Consider the following 23,501-nt stretch of genomic DNA (forward strand, 5'->3'; position numbering starts at 1 on the left):
TCTCTGAACTTCAATTCCACTATCTTCAGATTAGGAATGATAATAGCATTAAATAATTTAGGATTAAATGTGTTAATATTTGTAAAACTCTTAGAACAGTGTCTTATGTATAGTAAGTGGGATATAAGAGTGTACTGAATAAAATAAATATAATTTAGAGATACAAGGTTGTCAATATGCTTCAAGGAAAGCATTAATTTTGATTAATTATGCATGAGAGATTCAGGGAACTTTTCTTTATTGAAGTATGTTTTAGGTGGTCTTGTACACTATTACTAGAAGGCTTTTTCCTTATACTCTAATATTTGGTGAAATGGTATGGATGTCTTTGGATGATTCCTATTGTCTATACCAGATATAAGTCTAAAGGACCTCCAATATAAATGGTAAGGATCTTGTCTCTATGATAAAGACAGACTAGTCCAGGGTTAAATACATGATGGAGATTGATATAAGCCAACTAGAAGTCATCTGCCATAATTACTGGGGAGGAGAGTGTCGACCTTCCACAGTTGACCATGCCTATGTCACTAACTCAGGCTCTCTCAGGATAGGACGACTTGGCATTCTTACTCCTTCAACTTTCTGGAAGGAAAGGAGATACCACAAAGATTCAGAATCTCATGGCTTTAGCACAATGGTCCAATGTATATCCTTGAACCTAACTCATTCTTGGGGATCCAGTGACAATGTGATATGGAGGGGAAACCAAGAGGTTTTCAGAGGACTTTTTTGAATCTTTCTTTTATTAATTTTATGACTTCTTTTTTAAGCTAATAAATTCAGTGGTCTGCTGGAAACATTGTTGAACCACTTAGGAAATGTATCAGTGGATTATCAGAAAACATCTTCTTACATCTTAATGTAGCCCCATTACTGATTTTTAACAAATATGTAGTCACCTCATTTGATTTTCTGGGTACCTCATTTAGGCAATGAGAATGCAGTGATGAGGGCAAAACCAATGTGGGTTCTGGTGTCAGGGCGCAACTGAGTAAATTAGACTTTATACTGGGCTAGGTCAAATCAGTCAGCGAAGACATAGGGAAAAAAATAATGCTGTAGAAGACCAAAACTATCTCAGTCTAAAAAGAGATTTCCCCACAGAATAAATAATAATGAATTAATGAAAACAAGATTAGCAAGATCATTTACCAAGTGAGAGGAAATTCAAATTTTAATACAAATATATAATTTAAGTGAACAAATATAACTTTGTATCAGACATGCTTGACAAAAATGTTTGAACTCTTACATTTGGAAGATGTGTAGTCAGGCATTCATCCTTCTCAGAAAGTCTTATATTGTTGTACTAATTACTGATAAATATAGAAAAAGGTCTCTTAATCAACATTGACAAGAAACAAAGCATGCACAATTTCATCTTTCAAAAAGCCATTTTCCATCTGACTAGCATCTTTATTTATATTCCTGTGGTTACAAGATGGATATATTCTTGTTCCTTCATTTTTTTGTCTTGCTGAGAAGGAAAATTTCAACAGAGCATTTGCATTTTTCAAGTACACTATGTCCATAAATATAATTTAACCCACATTTTTATAACTAAAATATGTCAACATAATTAAAACTTCCTAATTTTTATTTCCACAGAGCTTATAGTGTAGCGGGGACCAATTAAATTGGCAGACCATCCCTTTAGGCCATCTTGAAAATCTTTTTTGATACTGTCCTCAAAAGCCTTAAAATGGGTCAGTACAGAAATTAATTGAGTGACCCCAAGGGTATACTATACATTAGGATAAATTATCCGAGTTCCTATTTTTCATTCTCTTACCTATTCACCAGACAAGCTTATGCAAGAAGCATTAACAGCAGAGCCCAAATAACACAAGGCCAGCAATTTTAAGTGCCCCAAATTTTCAACGAAGCCTGTACATTTTAACAGTATTAACCATTCATGTTATCATATAAACCTCTTTTTACCACAGGGAAATTTGATAGCTGAAATGAAATCATGTCTCCTTTTTGTAGATAAAGTCCTGGATTATGTCTAAAATAGCTTTCCTGCATTTTTTTCTTATTTCACTGAGTCTCAGTCAAAAGAGAGCTCACTTATGTGTCTTTGTAGAGAAGTGGAGGTTACCTCTTCATGAATAGTGCCCCAATAAAGGGCTACATCATTCCATCGGACATAGTAGAACTTTTTAGCATGGCCATGGACTTCTAACTAGAAGACTCTCCCATGTTCTTGTAAAGTTCCAGAGGGACCATAAGGCACACAAGATCACAGCACCAGCCCCACACTTTATCTACAAATACTCAGGATTCATGTGACATTGGCAATTCTAAAATCTAACCATATCCCCATAAACAAAAGCATTTTCCAAGTAAAAATGATGTCCCTAAAATACAAAAGATGTTGCAAGATAAATTCTACAAAAATAGATAACTTCATAGACCTTATAATAACTGGTAGAACTGAGGAGGAAAAATGAGTTTAAGAGAAAATTTTTTCTTGGTTTATTTAGTTTTTTCAGAATGTCTATCAATTTCCTGAGTCTAGTGCCTCTGAATTTAACTCTCATATGTGAGAAACCTCTCACTCAGAGGTAATTGTGACACTCTTGTTTCTTGTATTGTGAGGGGACAATAAAACAAAAAAGAAAAAAACATAAAAAGCACTGCCTTACACACATAAATTAGGAGAGGTTTATTAAAATATCCTTATATTCTTTTTTTTTAAATTTTTTATAAACATATATTTTTATCCCCAGGGGTACAGGTCTGTGAATCACCAGGTTTACACACTTCACAGCACTCACCAAAGCACATACCCTCCCCAATGTCCATAATCCCACCCCCTTCTCCCAAACCCCTCCCCCCAGCAACCCTCAGTTTGTTTTGTGAGATTAAGAGTCACTTATGGTTTGTCTCCCTCCCAATCCCATCTTCTTTCATTGATTCTTCTCCTACCCACTTAAGCCCCCATGTTGCATCACCACTTCCTCATATCAGGGAGATCATATGATAGTTGTCTTTCTCTGTTTGACTTATTTCGCTAAGCATCATATGCTCTAGTTCCATCCAGAATCTACAAAATATCCTTATATTCTTAATATAGATAAGGCAGTGGTCAAACATTCCCCTTTATTAATGCCACCTCTTCTTTACATCCCAATTCATCAACTGATGTTAATTAGAACCAAGTTCTAGGAATCCCAGTTTTTGAGTGTGGTCTCTGACTGGGACTAGAATTTCCACACTGAGCTGAGAGTCACAGACTTACAAGGACTAGTTATAGTTTATGGCCTTCTAGTTCCTATTCTCCCAAATTCTCTCTCTGAAGTTTTCCATCTCCAAAAGAACCACCACATTCCTTAGCCATTTGCTGACATTTCTGTCCCATCCTAGCCATAGCTGAAGCACCAGCCTCCAGCTCCTGAATTTCTTCCACCTTGGATTCTTCCTACCAGGAAAAAAATGTCTTCCTGAGTTCACATTTGTCCCTGCTGGAGAATAGACTTATGAACTGGAGATGGAATTTGTTTTACTTTCCAAACCTGTACTTTTGGGTCCATTGCAAGCACGTGCATATATTTCTCTCTCAAACATATTTTTCCTTGAATTCCCTTACCTCAAGAAAACTTCTCTCCTCCTGTTGCAGCAAAAGTACTCTTTGCATCGTTAACTTATTATCTATAGAATGAAATATGGCTATATTGACTCCAGAAATTTTTTTTTTTTTAACACTTTGGTGTATCTCAATAGCCTTTTGAAAAAGCCAGTTGAGATTTTAATACTTCATTGTTCTTAATTTGATCCATTTCTCCTTGATTGTGAATAAAACTAATATATGCTGAGTTTGAATGTCTCCCTTCCTTTCCTTTACTGTTTCCCACAGCTCCCGTTTTAACTTCTAGATCAAAAACTTTTGTAACTGGATTTCCTTATTCCTGAATTGCTGATAGTTTTCCTATGAAATGCAAACAACACTTTTCTGCTGTCAGCTTTCTTACCTGTTGATAGTTGTTACCCTTTTGCTTATTAACAATTCTGATTCTAGAGTTGCTACATTGTTTCCTTCAATTGATAAACTGGATTTTTGATGAATACATTTGATTTTTCTCACCTCAGTGCAAGGAGTTGGAACTCTGGGACCTAGGTTCTCCCCTAACCCACACTATTATCAAGATCTAGTAATAAAACATGTCCCTCAGAACTGGGCCGGGATAGAGGCAAGAAAGGATAAAAAGATCCTTGTAGAAATATGTCATTTTGAAAGTCAAAAGCTTTGATACAGAAGTCCTGGCAATTTTAAAGTGATTTTTCCATGATTTTGGAAATGAATATGAACACCCGAGCCACAATAATCAGAATTGTGGTGAAGAGTGTGTGTTCACAAAAAACCATTTTTCCCCTCTTGGGCTTATAATTGGACTAATTTTCCAGCTTCCTGTTCAGCCACTGAAGTCTGACTCTGGGAATAGAAGTGAAAGTGATGTATGCCGTATTCAGGCCTGGCTAGTAAGAGCGTCAGTGTGATTCTCCATGTGTGTTTGTCTCTCTTCACTGTCTGCCAAGGTCTTAGGGAGCAGTGGGTCCACATGACAGGAGGACCTGGGTCCCTGAGAGATTCTGTGGTGGTGGTGGTGGTGGGGGGACACTCATCCTCCTCCTTCATCCTATTGGATTTTGCATGAGTGAAAAAGTTTTAATTTATTACCACTGAGATTTTGAAATTGTTTCAGTAGATAGCCTGACCTAAATAATATAATAAAATACAGATTGATATATGAACTTTTTTTTCCTCTTTGTCAAGGATTTATTCAGGATTGGGAGAAATTTTTTGACTCACAAGTCAAGCAACAGTGTCCTAAAATCAAAGCCACTCTAAGATAAAGCAAGTTTCCACAATCCCACCGCCCCCCACCCGCCGCCACTTTTTTTTTTTAAGAGAGCAAGAGAGTATGAGTTGAGGGCGTGGTGAGTGGAAGAAGCAGAGGGAGAGGAGAGAGAGAATCTTAAGCGTGTTCCACTGTCAGTGGGGAGCCTGACCCGGGGCTTGATCTCAGGACCCTGAGATTGGGAACTCAGCCCAAATCAAGAGTTGAACACTTAATTGAGCCACCGAGGTGCCCCTCCACAAGTCTTTTTAGTATCTCTTTAAAAAACTACCTAGTGATAGCTCACAATTCTTTTTTCTTGGACTATTTGTCTTTACCCTTTTCCTAGTTTACTGCATATGATTTCTCTCATTTAATTTTTTTTCTGTAGTGATGCTTTATTGAGTGACTCAAGAAAAATTCAAGATATGATATTAAGTTTCATAAAATGTTGAGAGCTCAAAAGCTGAAAATACAAATAAAACTCTCCAAGGAAACATCTCAAGAAGCTAATAGTTAAACTCAAAGTTCAAATTTACTTTTGTCTCTTGATAATATTCAAATTAGCCACTGTCAGATTGGTGGGGGTATGTGTGGTGATGCCAAAAAGGCATGAATTGGAAAAAGATTACCTAAGTATTGCAATAGCAAAAGGATCTTTTTTCCTATACAGGTCTTGTTCAAAAGATCCACCTTGGATCTAGGCCAAAGATGACCTAGATCCCAAGATTTAGAGTAAAAAAAACACAATAAAACTCTGTTTTTATTTTGCATCTCAACATTTTACCCTTTGGATATTCTTATACCCTTTGGATACCCTTTGAATATTCGTATCTATTCCACCAAAATACATCAAATGTAAATAGTGTCTTTCAGGATGCCACAGAGAAATAGTAGGTATGTAAGTTTTTACTGCCTGCCTATTAGCAGAAGTTTAAAGAAAGCAATATAGGAATGGATAATAAGACTATGTGAAATAAGAATTTCCTGGGACTTTGTCCTTAAGCCTAAGTTATAGTGAGGGGGAGAGGGTACAGCACCCTCTTTGGGTTGGAGTTTTCTCTTTTCCAGTAGGCTTTACTCTCTTTACAACATGTATCTCAATGAGGCTGAGCAGGTAGATGCAGGAGGAAACTATTCTCTTACGTCCCTATACATAACTCAAGTGGGACCTGCTATGACTCAGCTCAGAGGTTCAATTATTTCCCTCCTAACTCCAAAATGCCACCCTCTAATACTGTAATCTAGTTAAAGAGAGCTTAATACCCCCTTAGAACTATCTCCTTAGGAGTACAATGAGGAAAAACTAATAGCTTCCAAATTTATGTTTTGAATCAAAAGACATAATGAATAGTGATAGAAATCTTTTATCAAGTGTATTATCCAAGATTTTGACAAGATAGGCAATTGTTAAGAAAGACAAAATGACTTAAATATTTTGAATTAACTTCCCCAAAAAACCCCATTCTAAGTAATATTTTAATGTCTTTTTTTAAGTTTCAATTTTTATGTAAATTCTGGTTCATTAACATGCTGTGTAATCTTGGTTTCAGGTGTAGAATTTAGTTATCTATCACTTACATACAACAACTGATGCTTATCACAACCAATGCCTCCTTAATGCCCATCACCAATTTAGTCCAGCCAACACCCCCCAGCAACCTGTTTGTTCTCTATAGTTAAGAGTTTTACAGTTTGCCTCTTTTTTTCCCCATGTTCATCTGTTTTGCTTCTTAAATTCCACATATGAGTGAAATCATATATTTGTCTTTCTCTGACTTATTTTGCTTAGCATAATAGTCTCTAGCTCCTTCTGCATTGTTGCAAATGGCAAGTTTTCATTCTTTTGAAACGTTAAGTAATATTCCATTGTGTGTGTATACATACACACACACACACACACACACATATATACTATATCTTTATCCATTCATCAGTTGATGGACATTTGAACTCTTTACATAATTCGGCTATTGTAAATAGTGCTGCTGTAAATATTGGGGTGTTTGTAACTCTTTGAATTACTATTTTGTATTCTTTCAGTAAATACCTAGCAGTGCAATTTCTGGATTATAAGGTATTTTTATTTTTAACTTTTTGAGGAACCTGCATACTGTTTTCCACAGTGGCTGTACCAGTTTGCATTCCCACCAAAAGTACAATTCTCCACGTCCTCGCCAACATCTGTTGTTTCCTGTGTTAATTTTAGCCATTCTGATAGGTGTGGGGTGGTATCTCATTATAGTTTTGATTTGTATTTCCCTGATGATGAGTGATATTAAACATCTGCTTATGTGTATGTTAGCCATCTGGATGTCTTATTTGGAAAAGTGTCTATTCATATCTTCTGTCCATTTCTTAACTGGCCTATTTTGGTAGGGGGATGTTGAGTTTGATAAGTTCTTTATATAATTTGGATACTGACCCTTTATCAGATATGTCTTTGCAAATATCTTCCCCAATCTGTAGATTGCCTTTTAGTTTTGTTGATTGTTTCCTTCACTGTGCAGAATCTTTTTATCTTAATGAAGTCCCAATAGTTCATTTTTGCCTTTGTTTCCCTTGCTTCTGGAGAATGAATCTAGTAAGAAGTTGCTACAACAGATGTTAAAGAGGGTGCTGCTCATGTTCTCCTCCAGGAATTTGATAGTTTCCCTTCTCACTTTAGGAGTTTCATCCATTTTGAATTTATTCTCATGTATGATGTAAGAAATTCTGGTTTCATTCTTTTGCATGTTGCTTTCCAGTTTCCCAACACCATTTGTTAAAGAAACTGTCTTTTTTCTATTGGATATTCTTTCCCATTTTGTCAAAGATTAGTTGACCATAGAGCTGTGGGTCCATTTCTGGGTTCTCTATTCTGTTCTATTGACCTATGTGTCTGTTTTTATGTCAGTACCATATTGTTTTGATTACTACAACTTTGTACTATATCTTAAAATCTGGTATCATAATACCTCCAGCTTTGTTCTTTCTAAAAATTTCTTTAGCTAATTCAGGGTCTTTAATGGTTCCATACAAATTTTAGGATTATCTGTTCTAGTTCTGTGAAAAATGTTGGTATCCTGAAAGGGATTGCATTTAATATGTTGATTGCTTTACATAGTATCAACATTTTAACAATATGTGTTCTTCTAATCTGTGAGCATGGAGTATCTTTCCATTTGTTTGTGTTATCTTTGATTTCTTTCATTAATGTTTTATAGTTTTCAGAATATAGGTCTTTCTTCCTTGCTTTAGTTTATTCCTAAGTATTTTATTCCTTTTTGGTGCAATTATAAATGAGATTATTTTCTTAATTTTTTTTCTGCTATTTCATTGTTAATGTATACAATGCAACAAATTTCTGTATAAAGGTTTTGTATCCTGAAGCTTTACTTAATTCATTTATCAAACAGTTTTTCAGTGGAGTCTTCCAGAGTTTCTATATATTGTCTGATGTCATCTACAAATAGTGAAATTTTACTTTTTACTAATTTGGATGCCTTTTATTTCTTTTTTGTTGTCTGATTGCTGTGACTAGGACTTCTGGTACTATATTGAATAAAGATGGTAAGTGAACATCCTTTTTCTGTTTTTGATCTTAGAGGAAAAAGCTCTCAGTTTTTGATCTTTAAATGTATTAGCTGTGGGGTTTACATATATAGTCTTTATTCTGTTGAGGTATATTCCCTCTAAATCTACTTTGTTGAAGATTTTATCATGAATCGGTGTTGTACTTTGTCAAATACTTTTTCTGCTTCTATTGAGATGATTATATGGTTTTTATTCTTTCTCTTGGTACTGTGATTTATCATGTTGATTTGTGAATATTGAGCCACACTTTCATCTCTTGAATAAATCCCATTTGATCATGGTGAATAATTTTTAATGTATTGTTGGATTAGGTTTGCCAATATTTTGTTGAGTATTTTTGCATTTATTTTCACCTGAGATAATGGCATATAGTTTTGGGTGTTTTGTTTGTTTGTTTGTTTTTTGTACTGTCTTTATCTGGTTTTGGTATCAGAGTAATGTTGTCTTCATAGAATGAATTTGGAAGCTTTCTTCCCTTTTCTTTCTTTCTTTTTTTTTTTTTTTTTTTGGAATAGTTGAGTAGAATAGGTATTAACCCATCTCTAAGTGTTTAAGAGAATTCACCTGTGAAGCCTTCTGGCTGTAGATTTTTGTTGGGAGTTTTTTGATATTGGCTCAATTTCATTGCTTGTAATTGGTCTGTCCAAATTTTCTATTTCTTCCTGATTCAGTTTTGGAAGAGTAGATGTTTTTAGGAACTTATCAATTTCTTCCAGGTTTTCCAATTTATTGGCATATAATTTTCATAATATTGTCTTTTAAGTATTTGTACGTCTTTAGAATCAGTTGTTACTTCTCCTTCATTTCTCATTTTATTGATTACTCTGGCTGAAGGTTTATCAATTTTGTTGATCTTTTGAAAGATCAACAAAAGCTTCAAGCTTCACTGATCTTTTAGATTGCCCCTTTTTTAGTCTGTATTTTATTTATTTCTGCTCTAGTCTTTATTGTTTCCTTCATTCTACCGGCCTTGGATTTCATTTTTTCTTTATTTCCCATTTCTGTTAGGTGAAAGATTACATTGAGACTTTTCTTATTTCTTGAGATCAACCTATATTACTATAAACTTTCCTCTTTTAATGGCTTTTGCTGCATCCCAAAGATTTTGGACTATGTGTTTTCACTTTCATTTGTGTGTGTGTGTGTGTGTGTGTGTGTGTGTGTGTGTGTAGTCTGCTATTGATTCCCTTTAGTGTATTTTTAATTGCAGTTGAGTTCCTTATTCTGACGAGTTCTATTTTATGTTTTCTGTGTCTTTTCTGAAGGTCTCACTGAGATTTTCCACTCTTTTCTCAAATCCAGTGAGTCATCTTTGTGACCATTACTTTGAATTCTTTATCAGGCATATTGCTTATCTCTGTTTCATTTAGTTCTTTTGCTGTGGCTTTGTCAGTTTTTTCATTTGGGATAGACTGCTCTGTCTCCTTATTTTGTCTGTCTACATTTGTTTCTATGAGTTGGGAAAGTCAGCTCTATCTCCTGATCTTGATAGTAGTGGCCTTGAAGGAGAGGTCCTGTGGTGCCCTGTTGCATAATATCTCCTGTTCACCAGGATCAGGTACTCCAGGGGTGTTTCCTATGTGGGCTGTGTGCACCCTACTGTGTGTCAAGGTTGTATTTGCCTTCAGTCCACTTTGCCTTTTGGGGCAGGATTTAGTCCCTGTAGTTAAGGGACCTATCTGGGGCCACCACAGGCTTATGGTTGGGTGGTGTCAGCAGTCAGACCAGATGCTTGCTTAGTTTGTCTGTTGGACTTAGCTGGACTGCAGTTGCACCAAACTTCAGGACATCTCTCTCTCTGAACTATAATGTTTGGCTGCTGGAACCACAGGCACACTGATTTATGTGGTTATCTTCGCCTTCCCCAGTGTAAGAGTCACGTTGGAATGTGCTGGTCCCTGCCGGGCTTGCTTGTAGAGTGTGTCTGGGCAAGAATGGCTTTGGAAGGACATTTGCCAAGTGGAGCAAGTTGGAAGGAGAGGATTTGGAAGGGAACACAGTGGCAAGGGCAAGGTATGCTCTGCTAGCTAAATAATGAATGGTTATTCTTAATAGGATTATTTCCCTCATGTTATTTTTTGAGGATCAAGCCTTCACATTAGTTAATTCTGACAGAAAGAAAAGTAGTAGCAAAAGTTATAATTCTTATTTCACTGAAGTCGGATAAAGATACAGATATTGTATCGAGGAGAATTTGTCCTATTGTCAAATGAGGCTTCACAGGGGCACCTGGGTGGCTCAGTGGGTTAAAGCCTCTTCCTTCAGCTCAGGTTATGATCTCAGGATCCTGGGATGGAGCCCCGCATCAGGCTCTCTGATCAGCAGGGGGCCTGCTTCCCCCTCTCTCTCTGCTTGCCTCTCTGCCTAATTGTGATCTCTGTCTGTCAAATAAATAAATAAAATCTTTAAAAAAAATGAGGTTTCACAATTTTCTTTGGTAAATCTGCTAAAAATTTCTGTGGTAAATCTCTCTTTATTGTTGTTCTTTGTTATCTTTAAAGATTTATTTAGTTTTAGAGAGAGAGAAAGTCAGGGGGAGGGGCAGAGGGAGAGAGAATCTTAAGCAGACTCCAGGCTGAGCATGGAGCCTAACATGGGGCTCAAGCTCATGACCCTGAGATGATAACCAGAACTGAAACTGAGAGTCAGACACTTAACTGACTGTAGCACCCAGGTTCCCCAGTAAGTCTCTTTATTTCACACACACACACACACACACACACACACACATATATTTTCCATATATATATATGGAAGTTTATTAGGAGGCATTGGCTCATGTGACTATGGAGACAGGCAAATCCCAAGATCTGCAAAGTGAGTCAACAAACTGAAGACCCAGAAAAGCCAATGGTTTAGTTCTAGTCCAAATCTGAAAGTCTGAGAACCAAAGAGCAAATGGTATAATTTCTATCCAAAGACTAACAGACTCCAGACCCCAAAATAGTCAAATTTTTGATTTGATGTCCCAGCTTGAAGGCAGTCAGACGAGAATGCTCTCTTCTCAGTCAGAGGAAGGCCAGACTTTTTGTTTTGTTCGGGTCCTTCAAGTGATGGGATGAGATTGATCCACATAAGGAGAGCAATCTGCTTTATTCAGTCTTCCAGTTTAAGCGTTAATCTCTTCCAAAATACGTCACTGAAACACTTAGAATAACGTTTGACTAAATATATAGGTACTCTTTGGTCCAGTTATGTTAACACTTAAGTTAACCATCACAGCCATGGTACTTAATTTAATTATTTTCTCTGTACTTTAGGTATGCACTTGTCCCTGTCTTCAGCAGAGTCAGCATTTTACAAATGTTATAATAAAAAATGAATGTAGGTTTTAAATATGGCATAGAAAACATTCTTTTACCATATTAGCTGGATCATAAAGCCCACAAATATTTTGAAATTAATACTGGCAATAAATACTTTTTTACCATAGAATGTTATCAGATTTTTTGGCTAGTTTTATAATGCAAATAGATTTCAAGGCACAGATTGTTTTGAGAGTTGATGTATCTTAAATATGGTAGAGACTCTGTACTGGACTGATTAATCACCTATGATAGTTGTGCTGTATCCCAGTATCACTTAGCTCAAGGAACACAGAAACAAAGAGTTGAGCATCTAACTACATGACACCAAAATTAAAAACAAGACACTTCATCCTATACCTGTGACTTTTACCTGATTAGATCTTGCCTTTTCTCTTTGCATTTTATTACTACACATTAATAAGTCTTTCAATTAGTGGAGATGGTGTATGTTGATTTGTTCCTTTTAATTATTCTGAATGTAGAATTACTAGAGGGTAGATTAGGCCCATACTAAATTTAAATTCAAGAATTACATATGTTTTTAAAATGTCAAGGCAGAGACAAGTAGGACTTATCAGAGATATAGGAAAACAGTTTTCCTCTTTCCCCTATTACCTGTCCAAAGTCTTTCTGTGAAATTAATTCTGCCTTTGTCCCTTGATTAAATCCCAGGTTGGCCCCATAGGTTTTCTTATCTCTCATTTAGTAAAAAGAACATCCTCCAGTATCTGTTCAATAATGACATATCCAATCTGGGGAAATAATCAAGACTTTGAACTTTTAGATTATTAACTCACACCACACACACACACACGCACACAGAGGTAGACAGACACACACATACACAGAGACACACACACGAATTTTAAGTGCATGAGTTCTAATTGTTAAGAAAAGAAAATAAATGTGGTGAGACAGCCTCCTGAACACCACAGTCATGACCCTATTTCAGCCTAGATTTTTTGCCAAATTGAGGTAGTCAGCCAGGGATTACATTTCCCAGCCTTCCTTTCTTCAAGGTAATGCCATGGGAATGAATTCCGATCAATGAAATGTGTGCAAAACTTACACCTCTACTTCCGGTATTAGCCCATAAAAGCTGCCAAGCTGTTCTCCCCTATCTTTTTCTCTGTCTGCTGACTGAATGTCCACCTTCAGGGCAACATTGGAAGCTACATGTTGAATCTAATTGTTGAGTATTTGAATGTTCATTGTAATATTATAAAAACTTTTTAATAAATTTTATTTTCTTTCACCTCTCCACCTAGGCCTAATTTGGGAAGATTATCTTCAGTGGGAAAGCAGGCATGCCCAGCTCCTTCTCAATTTCCCTAACTTGTTTCTTATATCCCTTATCTCCCATATTTCTATCCCTCTATCTCCCATACATCCCTTATTCCCATGGTTTCTGACATGTCCAAGGTTCATGTGGAGAGGAAGAAGATGAACAAGAGATATGAGAACAAAATATTTCTCTCTTGACTAGTGTTGTTCTAAGCTGTTATTAAATTATCTAAATACTAGGAGAGTAAGGGCTTTTTCTTTTTTGAGGTGCTGTGTGTGGTCTTCGGTGAGCACATCAATATCTGACACCTTCCGTGTATAGTTTCCTCTCAGATGAAGTCTTATCTCCCCTCCAACTAGTTATTAGAAGCTCTTTCTAAGACAAATAAATGTCAGTGCTCTCTCTAATAATCTACGTCTGGTGAAATCGATGTCTGTCTGGTGAAATTGCCCTTGGATCTAGTGTCGGTAGGAATACACCTACTTCTTAACGGAATCCTCCCTTTCTGATGGTACGGGTTATTTCTGGCAGTGTCTCTATTTCCCAATTGGGAGTCATACACCAGTTCTCCAAATTGCAGGGGTCGTATCTAAATCTCCATTAGTGCTCACCTGAAGCTGCTATCACTAGACTTCAGTTGAAGTTTGCACACCCACGCACCCACCACTTCTTCATAAAAGTAAGGACTCACAGCACTTAACTGGACGTTAACTCTAATCAAATTAACTCTAATCAAACTTTTTGTCCAAATACAACTTATCTTTGCTTCTTCAACTCCTTTTCCTTTTTAACGCCTTGGCATATGTGAGGGGGAAATAAACCTATATATTTAACTTGTGTTAGATGTGCAGTGAAATACTGCCTGCTGAGAGTGGGAACCAAAGCTATCAATGTAAGAAAAAACCAGTACTGTAGTTTGGTAATTAATGCTGGAAGTGTGGCTATACATGCATTTTTAAAAATCTCTTCACAAAGTAAAAATAATTTCCAGATGATAAAATATGTAAAATTAAATTTTAAAAACTTTTAGAAGGAAACATAGAAAATGTCTTCATGATGTTAGTAGAGAGGGGTTTCTTAAATCATTGAAAAGGATAAATAAATACATTTAAACATACCACTATTAAAAACTTCTATGTATAGTAACCCACAGCACTGGGAGAAGGCATCTACAATGCGTGCAACGAGTAAAGGATGGAATGGACACATACATGAATATGTATCTTAGAAATTCAATAAGAAATATAGGACAAAACACTATTTTAAAGGAAGAAAACAATACTAAATCTGAGCAGAATGTAGAGAAAAGGGAGTTCTCGCACATTATTGGTGAGAATATTAATTGAAACCATCTGTTTGGGAAATGAAGTTGGAGATATGCATATTCTATGACTCACCAATTCCCCATTTAGGCATATGTATGTATGTATATATATATATATATACACACACAACTAAAATAACTATATATATATATATATATACATACACATAACTATACATACACATAACATATCTTAATTATTCACTGGAGGTAGAATAATAAATTATTAAGAACTCACATGATGGAGTCCCACACAATAAAATGAATGAACTGAATATAAATTAATCAAGAAAGGATCATTTCCAAAAACTAAAAAAAAAAAAAAAAAAAAAAGATATTTACAAAAAAAAAAAAAAAAAAAAAAAAAAAAAGATGTTTATGAAGAAAAACAATGCCAGACATTTCCTTCTGTTCAATCAATGCATGGCATTTGTCCTGGAGCTTCTCTGCCACTTTACCCATATTCTCTTTCTTATTATAGGAATTAGATGTGTTTCAAAGAGTCTGTTTTCGGATTCAACCATACATGGACTGTCCTGTGAATACAGAGATCCTAAAAGTATTTGAATCTCTGAGATTCTCCATCTTTTAAAATAATGATTTTAATTTGTTCACCAAAGGCATCTGTCCATTGAGCTTTCTGGGCACATCACAGATTTTGTCTTACTAACTTTACTCTGCCAAATTATCTCTACTCTTTTCTTTAGGAATGGTGTCATTTCTCTCTCCTTAATTTGAGAGATAGCCTCTGCTTTTCCACCTTTTTGTCCCACTGAACATATTTGTTTTTATCAGCAAGTCTCCTATGATTTCTTTATTCCTTAATTTGAGCAGTAACTATTTCCTGAACTCTTTCTTATAATTATTGTAAGTCTCTTCTTTGGGAATTACTTTGAATCCTGTGCCCTGAAGGCTGAAAACAGAATAAACAAGAAACATCAGTTCTATTGACTGAGTAATTTTAGTTGCTTCTAATATTTCCCACACTGGATTATCCCTGTCCTGAAGAGAAACAAGATTCTGTCATCTTTCACAAACATAAATCAGACATGTTGTCTCTCAGCTGGTAAACCAATCTGCATTCAGATGAGAAAAAATGGGAGCTATTTTATATCATACAATTATTCAGAAGACATGCTTGGAAAAATGCATAATAAGCTATTTCTGAAGATCTTAAACATGCCTTTATAGTCACTGGAGAAATTTGTTCAGATTTTGCATTTCTGAATGTATCACCAAAGAGTAGAAGTTTCTTGATTTCTAAGAACCCATTTTGCAATTTGAGAAATTTTCTTCTAGATTGCTCTGATTTGAGCTAAAAACTTCCCCTCAGCCTCTAAGACCAGTTAAACCAGGTGAGAGGAGGCATTACGAGCTTGTCTGATGAACTTAATGAAACCAATCTGACTTTAAAAGAAAAAAAAATACTTAAAAATTCCCTTCTCTTAGAGGATCTTTTCCTCTTGATTTTTGAATGGTATATTTTCCCAAATAAAATCTCAATGTTCAAAAAAATTGAAGAAGAGATCCAAATATTTGGCCTTCATAATTGCCAAACATCCAGAAATTGGGGAAACATCTTGACAGCTGTTTCAGGATATCCTCTACTACTATACTCCTAAATCAACATCTGTCCATTTATTAATATTTTTGTGAAAAAATTTTGTTTTACTGTTGTTTTTTCAGTGAATCCCTTCAATGGATGACTGACGGTGTTCATATTCATACATCCTTTTTGAGAACATAGGATACCACAATGGTTGTGCCAGTTTCTATCAGGAATCTGGGCAAATAAACATAATGGCATGGGGTGTTAGACAATCACTCTTTTTCTTAGACATTATAAATGTAGGCTATATAATATTAATCCTAAAAGCAGATATTCTAACCTGACTCTTTAAGAATACAGAACTTCCTATGGCATTTTAGTTTTTTAAAAAGCTTTGACTTACTTCGCTAAGCATGATACGCTCTAGTTCCATCCATGTTGTCGCAAATGGCAAGATTTCATTTCTTTTGATGGCTGCATAGTATTCCATTGTGTATATATATACCACATCTTCTTGATCCATTCATCTGTTGATGGACATCTAGGTTCTTTCCATAGTTTGGCTATTGTGGACATTGCTGCTATAAACATTCGGGTGCACGTGCCCCTTTGGATCACTACGTTTGTATCTTTAGGGTAAATACCCAATAGTGCAATTGAGGGTTGCTGGGGGGAGGGGGTTTGGGAGAAGGGGGTGGGATTATGGACATTGGGGAGGGTATGTGCTTTGGTGAGTGCTGTGAAGTGTATAAACCTGGTGATTCACAGACCTGTACCCCGGGGATAAAAATATGTTTATAAAAAATAAAAAATTAATTAAAAAATAAAATAAAAAGCTTTGATAGATAGCAATTATTTTGAATCTATCATGACTATTTAATATTAACAAATACAATAATTAGCAAAGAATATATTGCCTCTTACTAGTAATTGCCATGGAGTGGCTGGGAATAGGGTGAAGCATGAGAATATATTATTTACTTACATATATTCTGTCTTGTTCTTTAATTTATTGTGTTTTGAGATGAGAATGTTTAGAAACATGCCAATATGAGAAATGATACCATATATTGAACAACCATTTTTGTTCAGGGCTTGCTAATAGAAGTGCCTTCTTGCTACCTACAGCTTCATTATTTTTTCATTTCATCTCTCCTAGTTAACAGAGTCAACTATCTATTTTACCCCTTAGTTTAGAAACCATCAGTGACTCCTCACAGACTTCAGTATTAAATCTATCTCAAACACTGACATATGAAGCACTTTGTATCAATCAGCTTAAGTGGTATTATACAACAGAAACAAATGGCCCCCCAAATGTCAATGACTTACAGTAACAAAGATTTATTTCTTTCTCATGATATATGTCTTTGCATGTTGACTGCAGTTCTCCAAGTTACTTTTATTCTGGAAGCCATCTGAAGGAGCAAATTCAATCTGGGAAGTCAATGAAGAAAAAAATGTATATAGTAGACCGTACACAGATTGTTTTTTAGACTTTGGTCTTTGCTCTTTTGCTCTTATTTTATTGGTCAAGAGAAATGGCATAGACAAGGATATCAATAGAGTGTGAAATCCTCCTGCAGGAAGGGACAGTGAAGGGAGAAGCAAAAATCTAACCCATCACACTCTTCACAAGCTTATTTTTATGTCTGTCAACTAAAAGTACTATTATCTTTCACAACTTGCCATTTTCTTGTTGTATTTGCACATAGACCTGAACACTTAAATCTGCCAGAATCCCTTGGTTTGCGTTTCTTCCTGGCAATTTCCTACTTATTTTTAGGAACTGTAAGATCTGTAAAGGTCCTGTTAGCTTCAAGAATCTATGTGGCATATTTAGAATTACTTTTACTGGGAAATTGCTGTTATGTACATAACCCTTTTTCATTATAGCTTTCACTGTAGCCATGGCCGTGAATGTCAGTCTGGTGCTCGTGCAGTCTGCTTCACAGCTTCCAAAGTTGAAGTCTCCTAATTTTGAAACAATACCATGTTTGTTTGATTATAAGGTGGTTTAGGTCAATTAAATAGAAGACTGATAGATACCTGACTTTGCTTCCACTTGAAGGCAAATATATTTATTTGTTGAGTTCCCTAATATGAGGGACAAACCCACCACTGGACCTCTTCAAGTAGAAGATTTTCTCACATGTCATGTGGGCTCAGTAGCAAAAGATCACTATATAATTTATTTTTTGTATATTAATGTAGTATTTGGTATATTAATATATGTTGCTTTGTATATTATTAGGCACATTACTCTTTTTCTTATGTAGTTACTGTTGAGTGTTTTTCTCCTTCTTAAAGTAACAGCTGTCCCTTATGTGCAGTCTTTGGTTCAGCAGTCTTGTTCTTCCATCAGAATAGTTTGATGATCTCCAAAACACCCTTCATTCCATGGCAGAGAGACCATTGTGATTGTAATCATTAAAGTTCTGCTCCTACAGAAGAACATAGAGGCCAAGAATTGGAGACATAAAATAGAAATACTAACATCATAAGATCAGAACACTCTCGCTCTTCTCCCATACTTCTGGGAATTTCTCAGACTTTCCATCTCTTGGGTCTTTGATTGACTCTGGAATTTCATAAACCTGAGCATATCTGAGGTTTATGAGGTTTTCGTGGTCTTCTACATTTTAAGGAGAGATGAAAACTAGCAGAACTGCCAGCTGCTAGTAAAAGCTAGGACGTTTATTGAATACATGACAAATATCTTAAAAGATGAAATTTGAAAGCCGAAAGAAACTCTAGAAATGATCAAGTCTAGAGGATCCTAAACATAGCTGCATATCTGCAACCCCTTGGAAGATTTAAAAATTACATATGCCGCAGTCATAACTGCAGAGATGCTGATTTTGCAGATCTGGAGTACAGGGCACAGAAGACTTAGTCATTGAATCCAAGACTCTCTTTACACTCTACCAGTCTCTTATGTTATCTCCTATTCAGAAAGCTATAGAAAGCAGGTGCATAATAAATGTGACTGAACGATATCTAGTATAAGTTTAGAATACATTTTTTTACTGACAGTATATCTCATGCTTGTCTTGTAAGAAGAAAGACAACTAGGATATTATTTTAGTATTAACATTTTAGTCAGATTCTTTCGTTTCGACAAGTATTCTGGTTCCTACCCAGTAGTTTCCACCTAGATTCCGAGTTGGAGAATAACCTGAATACCACCCCAAAATCACCCCCCAAAAATAAAAAATCTGAGAGAAACTCCTATTTAACATACTCAACCAAAAAAGAATGCTTATAAATACCCTGGGGTAGGTGCCTCGTTAGCGCAGTAGGTAGCGTGTCAGTCTCATAAATACCCTGGGGTATCTTTCAACACCCCATCCCAATAAAAAAATTCAACCTTCTAATTTAATATAATCAATAATTTTGAGCACTGCTGTATGCCAGATACTCTGCTAGGTGATGAATTTTATGACCTTAGTTACTCTGATGAAGAGCATGCAATATCAGAGCAGAAGACTGAACTAGTTATCATCCTATCAGCACATTTGCCCCTCACTCCAGCTTAAGAATGTGCCCATAACATGCTCAAGGATCCAATTCCAATGCCTAGATGTTCTTTACTACTAGTTCCTTTATTTTTTTCAAGGTTGCACTGAACAAATATCTGTTTTTTCTCTATACTCTGATTTATTCTCCTTTTCTTTCCCCAGGACCCAGCGTACTTTTTTCCTCCCTCAATTGTGCTTATGAAATCTAACATCCTTTATCTGGTTTCTGGATTTTTTTACCTTTTGAAAGTACTCACATTTAATTCTTAAAGTTATTTAGGAGAGAACACTACCACTTACCTTTTAAAAGAATCTGAATTAAATTGAAGGTTTCTGCCACACACAGTCAAGTAGTCATGTTGCAGATATCACCAACTATCCAAAATTAGTCTAGTTAATTTTTAGGTGCCCTACGGACTGGTTCCAGGACAAAGTTGTTTTTGTTTCATGCTCTTGCCATTGTTTGTGTTTTGCCATCACTGTTGGCCAAGAGGCATCAATACATAATTGTCATCACCTGATCTTAGGTGAATTTGGTGGGTGCTATTCACACTGTCGTCATTATCAACTGAATTTTGTTTGTAGTTGGTACCACTCATGTTGAATTTAATTGATTTTCACAATGTCTTTGACGAGATTGTTATGACTTACCACTGAAATAAAAAGTGTATGTGTGTACATTGTCCTGGACACAGAATAATATATATGATAACATTCTAAGTGTAAACAAAAATCTAAAAGTATTCTTTCAGTGATTATCAAGTAAGTGTTCTAAGTAGAAAGAAAATCATACCATAGCTTAATTAGCAGGAGATTTTCTTTTTTAGGGGTATATAAAATGATGTGTTTTATGATTCAGTTTTGCTGGAGGTGACTCTGTGCCCAGCAAAAACCATTCTCCAACTTTGTCTACTGATTAACATGGCCATGAAACTTTGTTGTACACAGAGGAATATAAGCAGAAGATATTTAGTTGAGATTTTGGGGGAAAACAAAAAAAAGAACTCCTTCAACTTGGCAAACTTAACTGGAAGATGCTGTCTTCCTTTCCCCTCATTGAAATGGGGACTTGATACTGGACCTTGACTATCCTTAAGACCACGAGGCCCTGAATACATAAGAATGACTGAGAAAGATGGAAGCAGTCTGAACATTTTTATAACCCTTTGGGTCCAAGAAACCAGTCCTAGACTTATTACCTGTGAAGCCCTGGTGCATTAGAAAAATAAAAATCCTTAATTTTTACTATTTACTATCTATAACACAGTTGATGACAAATCTTAACTCTACACATAGAATCAAATGCATAACATGAAATTCATAAAACTTTTGTTAGCTCCCTAATGAGATTATTTCCAAATGATGCAGTAAGAATGGTTTTTAGGATATTTTACTTTTATAAAATTTATGTAAGTAATATATCACCATTGTATTACAATAAAAGGATAAGAACCATATACTCTTTTCAGTACATGCAGAAAAAGCATTTAAGAAAATACTGCATCAATTCTTGATAGAAATAATAACAGAGTAGGGATGGAGGGAACATATATTAACATCATGAAGGCTGTATATGAAAGACCCATAGCTAATATCCTCAATGAGGAAAAACTGACAACTTTTTCTCTTTAGTCAGGAGCAAGACAGGGATGTCTGCTCTCATTGCTGTTGTTCAACAGAGTACTGGAAGTCCTAGCTTCAGCTATCAGACAACAGAAAGATATAAAAGGCATCCAAATTGGCAAGGAAGAAGTCAGTCTTTCATCCTTCCTGCACGACATGATACTCTATGTAGAAAACTAAAAAGACTACCAAAAAATTACTAGAACTGATACATGAATTCAGAAAAATTGTAGGGTATAAAAATGTAGAGAAATGTGTTGTATTCCTATATACTAATAATGAAGCAACAGAAAGAGAAATCAAGGAATTGATCCCTCTTAAAATTGCACCAAAGTCTATAAGATACCTAGAAAAAACCTAACGAAAGAGGTAAAACTATGGAACACTTATGAGAGAAATTGAAAAGTACCCAAAGAAATAGAAAAAAATTCCACACTCAAGGACTGGAAGAACAAATATTGTTCAAATGTCTGTACCAAAGCAATCTACACACGTAGTGCAATCCCTGTCAAAATGCCAACAGCATTTTTCACAGAGCCAAAATAAATCCTAAAATTTGTGTGGAACCACAAAAGACCTCAAATAGTCAAAGCAATCTTGAAAAAGAAAAGCAAAGCTTGGAGGCATCACTTTTCTGGATTTCAAACTGTATTACAAAGCTGTAGTCATCAAGACAGTATGGTACTGGCATAAAAACAGATACATACATCAGTGGAACAGAGTAGAAAACCCTGAAATCAACCTACAACTATGTAGTCAACTAATCTTCAACAAAGCAGGAAAGAATGTCCAAGGGAAAAAAGATAGTCTCTTCAACAAATGGTGTTAGGAAAACTAGACAGCCATATGCAGAAGAATAAAACTAGATCACTTTTTTATACCGTACACAAAAATAAATTCAAAATGGATGAAAGACCTAAATATGAAACAGGAAGCCATCAAAATCCTAAAGGGGAACACAGGCAGCAACCACTTTGACCTCAGCCAGAGCACAGCTTACTAGACATGTCACTAGAGGCAAGGGAAACAAAAGCAAAAATGAACTATTGGGACTTCATCGGGATAAAAAGCTGCTGAAAGTGAAGGACACAATCAACAAAACTCAAGATAGCCTAGAGAATGGGAGAAGATATTTGTAAATGACATATCTTATAAAGGGTTAGTATCCAAAACCTAAAAAGAACTTATCAAACGCAACACTCAAAAAACAAATAATCTAGTCAAGAAATGGGCAGAAGACATGAATAGACAACTTTCTAAAGAAGGTATCTAGATGGCTAACAGGCACATGAAAAGATGTTCAACATCATTCATCAGGGAAATACAAATCAAAACCACAATGAGAAGCAACCTCACACCTGTCAGAATGGCTAAAATTAACAATACAAGAAACAGTGGGTATTGGCAAGGATGTGGAGAAAGGAGAAACCTCCTTACACTTTTTCTGGGAATACAAGCTGGTGCAGCCACTCTGGAAAACAATGTGAAGATTCCTCAAAAGTTGAAAATAGAACTACCCTCTATTGTTGTTCCAGCAATTGCACTTGTGCAGTTGTTGCACAACAATTGTTGCAATTGTTGTGACCCAGCGATTGCACTACTGGGTATTTACCCTTAAGATACAAATGTAATGACCCACAGGGGCACCTGCACCACAGTGTTTATAGCAGCAATGTCCACAATGGCCAAACTATGGAAAGAACCCAGATGTCTGTTGATGGGTGAATGGATAAAGAAGATGTGGTGTATGTGTGTGTAATGGAATACTACTTAGCCATCAAAGGGAATGAAATCTTGCCATTTGCAATGACATGGTTGGAACTAGAGGGTATTATGCCAGGCTAAGTGAACCAATCAGAGAAAGACAGTTATCATATGATCTCACTCAGATGTGGAATTTAAGAAACAAAACAGAGGATCATAGGGGAAAAGAGGAAAAAAAATAATATAAAATCAAAGAGGGAGATAAACCATAAGAGACTCTTAATCATAGGAAGGGGTTAGGGGTGGAGGGATGGGGTAACTGGGTTATGGACATTAGGAAGGATACATGATGTAATCAGCACTGGATATTATGTAAGACTGATGAATCACTGATCTCTATCTCTGAAACCAATAATCCACTATATGTTAATTAAATTTAAATAAAAATTTTAAAAAGTGATATATACATATACAATGGAATATTGCTCAGTCATCAAAAAGAATAAAATCTTGTCACTTGCAATGATGAGGATGGAGCTAGAGTGTATAATGCTAAGCAAAACAAGTTCATCAGAGAAAGGCAAATACACTCTGATTTCACTCATGTGTGGAATTGAAGAAACAAAGCAGATGATCGTAGGGAAGGGGAAAAATAAGAAAGGACAAGAAGTGTCTCTTGTAAGACATGCTTAAAGATAGAGAACAAACAGAGTTGATGGAGGGAGGTGGGTGGGGGATGGGCTTGAAGGGTGATAGGTAATATGGAG

At 35.8% G+C, this 23,501-nt stretch overlaps 1 pseudogene; it reads left to right on the top strand.

The window, feature by feature from the left end:
• The first annotated feature begins 439 nt into the window (after nt 1-439).
• Nucleotides 440-23,501, top strand: part of LOC132024108 (WD repeat domain phosphoinositide-interacting protein 3-like) — a 42,825-nt pseudogene continuing 19,763 nt past the window's right edge.

This window comes from Mustela nigripes, chromosome 9 (genome assembly GCF_022355385.1).
Source record: "Mustela nigripes isolate SB6536 chromosome 9, MUSNIG.SB6536, whole genome shotgun sequence".
Classification (NCBI taxonomy): Eukaryota; Metazoa; Chordata; class Mammalia; order Carnivora; family Mustelidae; genus Mustela; species Mustela nigripes.